This window comes from Lucilia cuprina, chromosome 2 (assembly GCF_022045245.1).
Source record: "Lucilia cuprina isolate Lc7/37 chromosome 2, ASM2204524v1, whole genome shotgun sequence".
NCBI classification, from domain to species: Eukaryota; Metazoa; Arthropoda; class Insecta; order Diptera; family Calliphoridae; genus Lucilia; species Lucilia cuprina.
Genome location: NC_060950.1, coordinates 24,575,881 through 24,587,929, shown reverse-complemented (window position 1 = coordinate 24,587,929; position 12,049 = coordinate 24,575,881). Strand labels below are relative to the sequence as shown.

Sequence of the window (12,049 nt, the reverse complement as noted above, 5' to 3'; positions counted from 1 at the left end):
ATCTATCTATCTATCTATCTATCTATCTATCTATCTATCTATCTATCTATATATCTATCTATATATCTATATATCTATATAGATATATATCTATATATCTATATATCTATATATCTATATATCTATCTATCTATATATCTATCTATCTTTCTATCTATCTATTCATCTTAAAAAAAAAAAACGTTAAGATCACAAACGCAAAGATCTTAAAAAAATATATTTTTTACTCTCATGCGCTTCTCTAGGTAATGCGTATACTTAATATTTTTAATATCAATAAATCATTAACAATTATACGTATAGCTGTCTTTAATATAAAATATATTCGGCTGTCACGAATCTTATATACCAATTGTAAGTACAAGAACGATTTTCGTTCAATCTGCACGCTGACAAAACCAAAAAGTACCAGTCATTGAACGAAAAGGGTACCAAAAATTCAGATTTTCATCAACTTAGGGCTCTTTTGTGCTGATGTTCGTTACATTCAAAAATATACACATCTTTAAGTATCCATCGTTTGAGAACCGCTTTAGCTATGTTCTTCCATATGTGTTTCCATGTAAAGCATGTAGGCACTCATATGTTGAATGAAATTTAGCATATCTTCTTCTTTAGACACTAAAATGAAGTCTTATAGAAAGTTATTAAAATCGGTGTATTATTTCGACTTGGCCCCATACATTGGGACATTGTCATTCTTTTACAATAAAGTTAAAAATTTATTACTAAATGGCCAAACTTGAGCAAAAAACTGAAAAAATCGATATTTTCCCCTTGTAAATGCACTTGGAAACTTCAGAGTCATTGCGGCACCTGTAAACGTTATTCTATCAGCATAATTTTTTGCATGACATAGTTTTACATGCTATAGAACAATTCCCGAGGGCGAGGGACGGCATGTTGGATAAATGTTTTTCCCCTTCATACAAGCTTGGAGCACTCTAATGTAACATGTTTTATACGGAACAAAGTGTATAAGTTTCAGGAGTTTGTTCCTTAAAGTGGATAAACATAGAAAACTTTAAAACATTTCTACCATTAAATAGCAAAAAATTAGGAGGTCAAAGACCATAATTAAAAAATATATGTGTATATCACAGGGCGATTAGCACTTTTACACAAATATGATAAATGTCACGCAATCAAACATTTATCTAACTTCAAACATGTAAGATATCAATTTAATAAAACCATTAATTTTACCTCGAAATCTATTTGATCATTTAATTTAGTTAGATTAACACTTCTAACATTTACGTATGTATATGTTAAACAATAAGAGAACGAATATATAAGGGGGAAAGGAAAATACTATTATTTAAGATTTTTGTGATAAAAATAGTACGAAAAACCGGATATATGAAAAAAACAAATAAATTATACCCGTATAAAATTCGCCTTTAATTAAACAAAATATATATGTATTTATCTTATTTTGAACTTGGAAAATAACCAAGAAAATAAATCTTTCTTATTGCTGTCTTCTTTATTTCACAAGACTTTTATTTAAAGTTCTTAAAGATTGCAAAGATTTTACCAAATATGTTGTTGTTGTAGTTCTTGAAAGAACAAACGAAATGAAATGAAAATGTAACAAATATAAATAAAGAATGAAACCCTTAGTGGGTTACTTGTTAAGGGAGGGATGGGAAGGTGGTGTGTTTTAGTATGAAAACAAAAAAAAAAATACAAAATTCATTGATAAAAATCATTTCATTCATTTTACAATTCTAACACACATACGCACCGTAGCACGTTTATTTAGTTAAACAAAACAAATGCTAGAGCTTTACTATGAACAGAAAGCTTTTTGTTAAAAGCTTTTCTTTCGTCCTTTATCGGTTTAATAGTAAAAAAAAGAAATTGGTGGGATTGTTGTCGTTGTTGTTATGTTATCACACTTCGTGTATTATTTGTATGTAAAAACGATTTATTTGACATTGCTCGTGTTTTTCTATTGGCCACTTGTTGGTGTTGTTGTTACATTTAAACTCATACATACACTTTCACACAAACATACATAGGTAAGTGGTATTACGGCGCGCTCTTTTCCTTTGTATTGGTGGTGTTAGTTAATATACTGCGATAACAACAACAACAACAACAACAACGATACGACAATATTTTTACGTCAAATTTTTTGGTTTATAAAAGTCTTTGCATTTAACGGACAACAACGCATTGTTCAACAAGTGTCGCTAACGGTAACATCTTGAAAACGTTCACATAACGGTAACAAGGATTTAATATAACGGTGAATAAATTAAAAAAAAAGAATTTTACCGTAAACTATTTAACGGTTTAAAACAAAAAATTAATAATTAATACGGAATTTTTTTGAAGTGTAAAAAATTTAATTAACATTTTGCTGAATTAAAGTGAATAGAATTAAAATCAAAACAATTGTGTGAAGAAATTATTTTTTATAATTGAAAAGTGAGTTTTTTTTTAAATATTTTACATTAATCTTATTTGAAAAAAATATATATATAAAATTATTTTATCATTTTAATCACGAGTGCCTGGATATTTCATATACAGATTTAAAAAAATGTTTTTTTTTTTTTTTTTTTTAAATTGAACTAATTTAGGAAAAAATTAAAAAGGATTTAACAAATTTCAAATGTAAAAATTTTTCTATCCTGTTTTTGTTAATTGCTGTTAAAATTTATAAAAAATTAATTTATTACTTATGAAAGTGTTTCTATAGACCGAAATTTTATCTTTATCTAAACGCTTGCCAAAAATGTGAAATAATATTCGTAAATTCCAAATTAGTTTGGAAATGTTTGAAAAATCTGTTAAAAATAATCTTTACCTAATTATGCATCCACTCTTTAAATTATTCAGAAATGAAAACTCTTTTTAACATTTTTTTAATTTGAAATTGTAACTTTAGTGTTTAAGGTGAATTGCGTCGATTTCATGCCCATTTTTTCTAAACTTTTTTGATTTTTTCTCCAGTATTTGAAAATAAGTAGTATAGTGACACATTGTGTAAAAGTGTTAAATTTGGATTAGTATAGTAGGGCAGCTTATATGGGAGCTGTAATCAATTATGGACCAACGCTGATCTACGTTGATTACATGATTTGTGTTCATATTATTTACATAGAAATGAGCAAATTTACGTGAAACCGAAATTTTTATAGAAATTGTTAACGATATATCTTTTTCTGAGAATATATATATTTGGATATGCCGTGAACCGTTTTTAGAATGAAATACCTCCCAAACGAAAAAAAAATGAAAAAAAATTTTTGAAAAGGTCCTCCCTTTATTTCTCGACCAGCGATTGAAAATCTTGATCACAGTACAATTGGGGTTGTCATAGAATACAATAATCAAAGGAATTGGTTTTTAAAAACAACAAAAAAAGAAATACATTGGTTTTATGAAATCTTATGTTTTCGACTTATGCTCAATTGTCTTAAGATCGAACAACAAAATATGTTATACTAAAGTTTATTAAATCTGATCTTGTTATTTGAATCTTTTAAAATCAATTTTGATAATTATTTGAACACCGGAAAAATTTTAGAACTTGCTTTAAAAACTACTAGTTCTAGAACGAGTGAAAATAGAACCACTTCCTAGATTCCTAAACAACACACGCAGGCAAAAAACATAGTTCGACATATTTAATATAACTAAACTATGTTCACTGTAATAATATATTGTTAGCAAAAACATATAATAATTATATTTATACAATATTGTTGTTACTGTAATTATTTTCATGTTCAAGGCAATTGTAAATTTGAGTAAGATTCACTGAAAAATAAATATTTTTTCAGTAACTAAGTAATGGTAACGATAAAAACATATTATGTTACTAACAAATATTTCAACTCACTAATAACCATTATATGTTATGTTGCTATATGTTATATAACCATTATATGTTATGTTGTTATAAATAACCATTATATGTTTTGCTGTTCTTTATCTCTTGCTACAACAACTGAACAACATAAGCCACACACCTCACACATATCATTTCTTATGTGTGTTGTTTTAAGCGACAATTAAATGAGTTGAAATAATTCTCATTTGGTTTATAACATTATAGGTATAAGTATTTCACTTTGTATAGAATAATGTAGTTATATTTTTGTGAATCAAATTGAAATTTGTAAATTGGTTCGAGTAATGTAGGTTCTTACTTTTTTCGAAACTGTAGTTTTACTGATTCAGTAATCAAAATTAAATAAAATATTTTAGCTGATTTTAAACATAATATCATATTTTAAAATTGTTATAATAACCATAATATATTTAGACTACAATCATAATTTTACCCATAATATATTGGTCTTAGAACATGGTTACCACAACCATGTTTTTTCTATGCGTGCAGCCTTGGAACTAATAGTATCGCCATTACTTCTAGAATAGGTTTCTAAATAGTTTTCAAGGAACTAGTTCCAAAACAACTTCTTGAAATCAATCGAAAAAAATGTCAAAAAATGAAAAATTTATAAACTAATTTTAATCAAAATAGAAAACGCCTTCAAGATATGAAAGAGATCCCTAATTAAATGGTACCGAGAGAAGGGAAAGTTAACTGCTTGCAACGTATATCCTTACAAAAAAATATTTTAAAAGATTAGATATGCGGAAGAATTATATTAAATCCTACGTAAGATATGTATGTAAGTTTTTTAAATAACATTGGTACAATAGTACCAATTCCAGAAGCGTTCCAAAGAACAAGTGTCGACTTCATAACGCTTTCTCAAAACCTGTTCCGAAGGTAACAATTTCGAACAAAAATCATTGGTCTCAACGCCAAACTAGAACGAGTTTAGGCTAAAATCATGTGTTTTAGAATTAGTTGTAGGACTAAAACAATTTTTTCTGGAAATCTATGATAAAAAACAAAAATTTTGTGTAATCTTTTCGAAATAGGTCACAAAAATTTTGTAATTTTAAACTTAATGTGGAATAAAAATTTAAAATTTGTTAGTGCTTCTCTGGAAAAATTCAAAAAAAAATCGACAATTAACCGAACCAAATTCCAAACTTGTTTTTAAATATTTTTCGATAAAAGCTAAATATTACGACAATTTTGACAAATATTTCGATAAAAAATCGAAAATTGTATGCCACTTCCATCCACTAAAAATCATTTTGTGGACCAAAAATATAAGGCAAAAATTTTGTTAAAACTTTCGGAATTTTTTAGACCCATTTCAAAAACATTTTCAATCGCAGGTAAGAAACTGAGGACCAACCCAAAAAAATTTTTCTTATTCAGTATTGTAGTAGGTAGTAGGGGACCATAGCCACTTTTTTAAGGCGTTCTCAAATATAATACATATTCTTACTTTTTTTCTTAATTTAGATACTTATGTTGGCTTTATTTTTAATAATTTGAATCTTTCACATGTAATCTTAATGTACTTATTTTTCAACATTTTCGCATGTTAAATCATGGGGTAAATACACCAAGGGGATGGCACAGATTTTTTATTAGCAAAATAAATAAAAAAGTTTAATAAACCAGATATTTATCACTTATTCCACACAACTTAACAATAAAGTTTAAAGCAAATTGTGACTGATTTTTTCTATATTATAAAAACATTTTGCTGAACATCACAGAGAATATGTGGCGAATGTGCCCCATTATGACATCGAAGAAACTATTATATCTTATAGAAACTATATGTATTAAAGTTACTCTTTCAAACTTTCAGCGATGGTAGATCATCGACAAACGAAAATAAAATTTGATTGATTACTCGGATTTCAAGTTATTCGATATGTGCCTCCTTCTACCCTATATTAATAGTACGTTTCAATTGAGAGGTATTCTTACATGAAATTTTTGAAAACACCGCTACTCGGGACTCTCTAATGAACATTTGTATGGGGGCTTTGGAAATTTTGGAAGCAATCGTTATGATTTTGAACATAATTACTCTTTAGGGAAAAAATAACATACATATGTTAAAAGTCATCGATTTAGCTTTGGCTCTTGCAAAAAAAAAACTATTATGAAATTTGGATATTCATAACTTTTTGTGTTGTGAACTCATACAATTTAGAAGGATATATTTATACCCACCACTCTAGTGGACAGGGTATTATGTGTTTGTGCTGATGTTTGTAACACTCAAAAATATTGATTCTATACCCACCTAAAAGTAAATCAATCGCCTCAGAATCACTTTCTCAGTCAATACGGTTAAAAAACAAATAAAATGCTTTATTTTTTTTTTACCCTACACCACTTTAGTGGGGATGGTTTATTGGGTTTATGCTGATGTTTATAACGCACAATAATATTGGTCCTTTACCCACCTTAAAGTATACCAATCAGCTCAGTGTCATATTCTGAGTCGATTTAGTTATGTCCGTCCATCTATCCGTCCGTCCATGTAAACCTTATAATCAAACCACAGGTCCCAATTTTAAAGATAATTCAATGAAATTTGGTACATGATCTTCTTTTGATCTCCCTGAAAAGATCGGTCAATTATTTCACCTAGCCCTCATACAACTATACCCCCGAGTAGGGCTTGTAAACGTTGTAATCAAACTACAGGTCGCAATATTGGAGATGATTCAATAAACTTGAGCATACGATCTTCCTATTGAAATGGTTAAATGGCCTATTGATAATGGTTGACATTGGTCCATTTCTTCACCTTGCTCCCATACAACTGTACGCGCCGAATAGGGCCGAATAGGGCTTTTAATTATGCTTAATATACTCATATTACGACAACAGGCTGCAAAGCCAAGCTCTATACTAGACATGATGACCCTCACGAATACTATAATCATAGGGCTTTATACGAAAGGTCTCCATCAAAATTTCACTTAAATTTTCACAATTTTATTCAACAATGAACGGCTTAAATATAACTGAGACAAGGAACAACTCAACTTAACAACAACGATAATTTCTTAATTGTTAAAAAAATAATCCAGATTTTTAACATACTGACTGGTGTAGGGTATCATATGATGGACAATGCACGCCATTCATACTTGTTTTAGTTATGCAGAATTTTATTGCAATATTAATGGTTATAGGTCTATTTTGGACATTTTTAGAGGAGGGTCATTTATGCTAATATAAAACTTATTTGACTTATTTGACGTAATTATAGTATAAAAAGACAAAATCGGGAGGTCCGGTTGTATGGAGGCTAGAATTATCCCCTCTGTCGGTAACAATTAAAAGTCTATGTTTTTGTTGGGTATTTGTTATATTTTAGGTTCTCCTAACTTGAAACTTATTTGTGATAGAAATAACTTCAAAAACTCCCTTACATTATCATAGTCATATTTTAATAGAAAATATTTTAGTACCAAAAACTTATGTCACCTAAATTTCCTACAAATTTCCAATAAAAAAAGTTTGAAAAAAGTTGTAATAGTGAAAAAAATATATTTTTACTTTCAAAAGTAACATTTCAATTTAAAGGTAAGATCCAATAATCAACCTAAATCTAATACATAACATTTATTAAATATTTTTATTTAAATACAAACACTATACATATTATGTATGTATACATATATGTATTTATTTCGCTGCAAAAATATATTAAAAATAACTTTAATTTTGAGGTTAACAAAAAAATCTCTACATGAAGTCTTTATTCTACTTTTGGTCTACTTCACTAGGAAAACTGTCAATATCAGTATTCGTTCGTCTAAATGAATTTTCACTTCAGCTAACAAAACAATATTTTTTTTTGCGCCAATTGATTCAATACTTTTATAATCGTATATAAACGAAACCTTTTTTTGGCAAATATTACTTTTATTAATATTTTTTAACAAATTTTCGGAAACAATTGTATCAAACTGTGAAATGGAAATATTTTTCGAAACAATGACAAATGTTGCTGTAAAAAAATCCTTTAATTTATATACTTTAATCGAATTCAATAAAAATTCCCTGGTGGTTGGTTGGTAATCGTGGTATTTCACAGTGCTCGAACAGTTATGTAGAGTTGAAGAGACTCTGTTCTAACCGGATCACTCCACTTGGCAGATGTAATATTGTATAGTATTAGATCGAGCTTGAAGCCGTTAGAAATCTCAAGTAGTTTAGACCCAGTTGTAAAGATTAGACAAGAACGACTTTCATGTCTGCCTAGATATTAGTGTCCTGCTATTACTACTATCAACCTCTATATATTCCGTTTATTTCGGCCGGACAGTTGCAATACATATAACTCAGTTATGCATTCTATTTTCAACATTTTAAATATAGAATCTGAGAATACTAAGTTTGATGAAACCAAACGGAGTTGCTATTGAAACGGCGTTGGATATGTTAAGATCAGATTCCGTTCTGGTAAGCTCATCCGCATGTTCATTTTAATAATAGTTCCTACGGGCAAAGACATAAAATCATTTTTTGGGAAGACAAGGGATGATTATCCCAGATTCTTTACTAAAGCTAACATGATAACAGTTCATTTTAAAACTATATCTAAAGATTTTGTGCTTATATATTCGCTCGATAGATTACCCATACACGACTCGTTCCTGTAAGAAACTCTTACCTTGAAAACTCGAGTAATGTCATGGACATTTTTGGTAATTTTGTCGGATGATGTGTTCAAGATTAAAGGTATTTGGTAGGTTTAAAATCTTAGCATGTTCATATATTCTTGATCGCAAATTTTCGGACGAGTTAACCAGATATGATCGTTATATGCAGATCTATAGTTACGAGGTTTAAGATTGTTTCGAGCTTTTGAGGGACTATTTCTAAGAATATCTGTTATTCAGAACTTTGTAAAGCTGATCTATAATTCATTTCATCTTAGTTAAAGTTATAAAAGAATAAGACTTTAATAACTATATTCGGATAAAGTCACCTTTTTCAACAACAATTTTAAGACAGGTGTAGTAGACGACCGTTGCCTTCTTGTAATTGATAGATATGTTCCGCAGTTCTTTAACCGAGACTTCGAATCTTGGTCTTAGTACCAGTTATATCTTGTTTGGATTTACACAGACAGCATCTGTGTCCTAGTTATAGAGAAGCACCAGAACATTAGACATAATATTACTGATCGTGTATGAGAACATTTCTAATATTAGTATTACAACGTCTTCCGAGAACGGTGAGCCACAGTAGTGGAGAGATTGATTACGCCATCCTATGGTGTGCCTGGTTCCTTTGGTTTTGGTATTTACATTATTGATACGATCTTCTTCCAATTCTTTAATGTGTAGGAAGTAATAAATATTTGAGGTCCCTTTACTGTGTTGCTCTAAAATTTTAGTCCAAAACTTGTTCTTTAGCAATACTGTCTCCTGAGTATTGGTCCAGAAAAAAAGTAACCACTGACATCCTTGAGAACTTCACAAGTTGTAAACTTGTAAGAAGTGAGCATAGCGGTAACTCTATAGTGCTCATTTTATGTGGAATGTTTAGTCAACTGTGTGTTAACTGTACAATTGTAAAAAGTGGGCGTGACAGTAGTTCTATGTTGCTCATTGTTATGTGGTATGTTTTGTCAACTGCGTGCTAATAATACACCATATAAGTCCAAATGAAAAACAATCAGTGACCCCCTCAAGAAGTTTTCATTTTGTAAATTTGTTAAAAGTGGGCGTGGCAGCAGTTCTAATTGCTCATTTTTATGTGAAATATTTGGTAAACTGTGCCTAGGTTAGATTATTGAGACAGTCGGTCATTTTACCCACTTACTTGGGTCCTAGTACTGTGTGTTAGCTACTACTAAAATAACAGCTGAACAACTCTAAGATATGGTTTTTTTTGTCTCTTGAGTATTGGTCCAGAAAAAAAGTAACCACTGACATTCTTGAGAAGTTCACAAGTTGTAAACTTGTAAGAAGTGAGCATAGCGGTAATTCTTTGGTGGTCATTTTATGTGGTATGTCTAGTCAACTGTGTGTTAACTGTACAATTGTAAAAGGTGGGCGTGACAGTAGTTCTATGTTGCTCATTGTTATGTGGTATGTTTTGTCAACTGCGTGCTAATAATACACCATATAAGTCCAAATGAAAAACAATCAGTGACCCCCTCAAGAAGTTTTCATTTTGTAAATTTGTAAAAAGTGGGCGTGGCAGCAGTTCTAATTGCTCATTTCTATGTGAAATATTTGGTAAACTGTGCCTAGGTTAGATTATTGAGACAGTCGGTCATTTTACCCACTTACTTGGGTCCTAGTACTGTGTGTTAGCTACTACTAAAATAACAGCTGAACAACTCTAAGATATGGTTTTTTTTTTCGTTCTAAAAATGCAATTCCTAGTTCGTCTTAGAAGTTGGGTATATCATATAACGTATATGACAAACCTTTAGCACTTGCCGGTAAATGCAAAATCGATTTATATACATTTTTTGTTTCATAAAAAGTTCGTTTTTACTATATTTAAATTCTAATTTTTTTATTCTAATAAAAAATTTTCTTTACGCTCGATAAAATGTCTCAAGTATCGAGATATTTTTGTGTGTAATTTTAAACGTACACATATGTATGTAAAAAAAACATCTTTACACATGTGAAAGTAATACAAATATTTAAACCCATCTATAGTAAGGACAATAGAAATCAACAGGTTCCTTTATATTACTTGATAAAATTTTCAATAACTAAATATGTACTCAGTGTAATGTCAACAAAATAAGTAAATTTATTTATTTTACAAAAAATGCTAGGTAAAAGTATTCAACATGTATTATATTCCACAGACGTAGAGCAATAAGGAAATCGTGGTAGGTTGAGTCGATCTAATTGATATGCTTAACTAAGGATACATACATACTCAAATTTATACAAGAGGATGTATACAAAACTATTTTCAAGCACAGAATCATTAATACTTTTCGGTATCAAATTGAACACAAAATGTTCTTACTTTTAGAACTTTCGGTCTGTTTTAAGCTTTTTATTTGAGAACGATTCTTACTTGATTTCAGAGTTCAGAATATTTTAGAAAAAATTAATATTTTTTTCAATAATTGTAGTCTTCGTAGTATCATTCGTACTTGATTAGAAAACATAACAAAATCACAGAAAAAAAGATGAGCCTCGATTAGATTGCGATCATGAGATTGATTTCAAGCCAGGGTTCACGTCTTCCAACTTATTACCGAAATATGTAAGTTGTTTACTTCAGTTGTAAATCAAAGTCAAAGTTTAAAAGATGTACATATCTTAGGTAAATGAACCCATTTTAAAACACTATAAAATATATATGACATTCAGACTTACTTTCATGTTACTAAGAAACTAAAAAATTTACTCCGACAGAAAAAATATTACATAGAATTACGTCAATTACATTTAAACATTTATCAAAACATGTGTAACCCTTACTTTGAACAAAGAAATAGCATGTATGACAATTTTAAGTATTTCTATTGACAAATACATTTCACTAATAAACCATAGAAAAATATTACCCATATATACATATGTATATGTATACCTGATAAATATTTCTTGTAAAACAATTTTTTGGCAAAATTTTTTTTCAATTTACATACATTAAGAATATTTACATTTTGCAATTTACAGCAGCATATATGCAGACATAAATAATGTAGACATAAACAGAATAATTATTTCGTCAGTTAAAAACAAATATTTACTTTAAATTCACTCACACATCTAACAATTTTTTGGCAAAATGTTTGACATTATGTTAGTAGATAAGTTAATTTTGAAAACGTGCAAAAGTTAAAATGTGTAAAACAAATATTTTCAATATACATATAATGTCAAGTGAGTGCATTTTCCCAAAACATTTAAAATATTCAATGTTTACGAAATTAAAAAAAAATATTCATTTTACCGTTGTGTCTAGATCAAAAAACATATTGGCAGTTTTCACAATCCCAAAAATTGTCGAATTTGTTCCAACAAGTAGAACGAGTAGAAATAAGACTACCTTAGATTTTTGAAGAACGTTCCTGGAACTATAAATTGGTGTTGTTCTAGTTCTGTTCTAGTTCTGTTCTAGTTCTGTTCTAGTTCTGTTCTAGTTCTGTTCTAGTTCTGTTCTAGTTCTGTTCTAGTTCTGTTCTAGTTCTGT

The 12,049-nt window shown here is 29.2% G+C and overlaps 1 protein-coding gene across 4 annotated transcripts in view; it reads left to right on the top strand.

Moving 5' to 3' along the window:
• Window positions 1–2,185: 2,185 nt before the first annotated feature.
• The window catches only part of LOC111679098, a 38,343-nt gene continuing 28,479 nt past the window's right edge, over window positions 2,186–12,049 (top strand). For all 4 annotated transcript variants that reach the window (XM_046956309.1, XM_046956311.1, XM_046956310.1 and 1 more), the window contains exon 1: window positions 2,186–2,439. The gene's annotated coding sequence lies outside the window, so the exon portion shown is untranslated. The remainder of the gene's footprint in view (window positions 2,440–12,049) is intronic.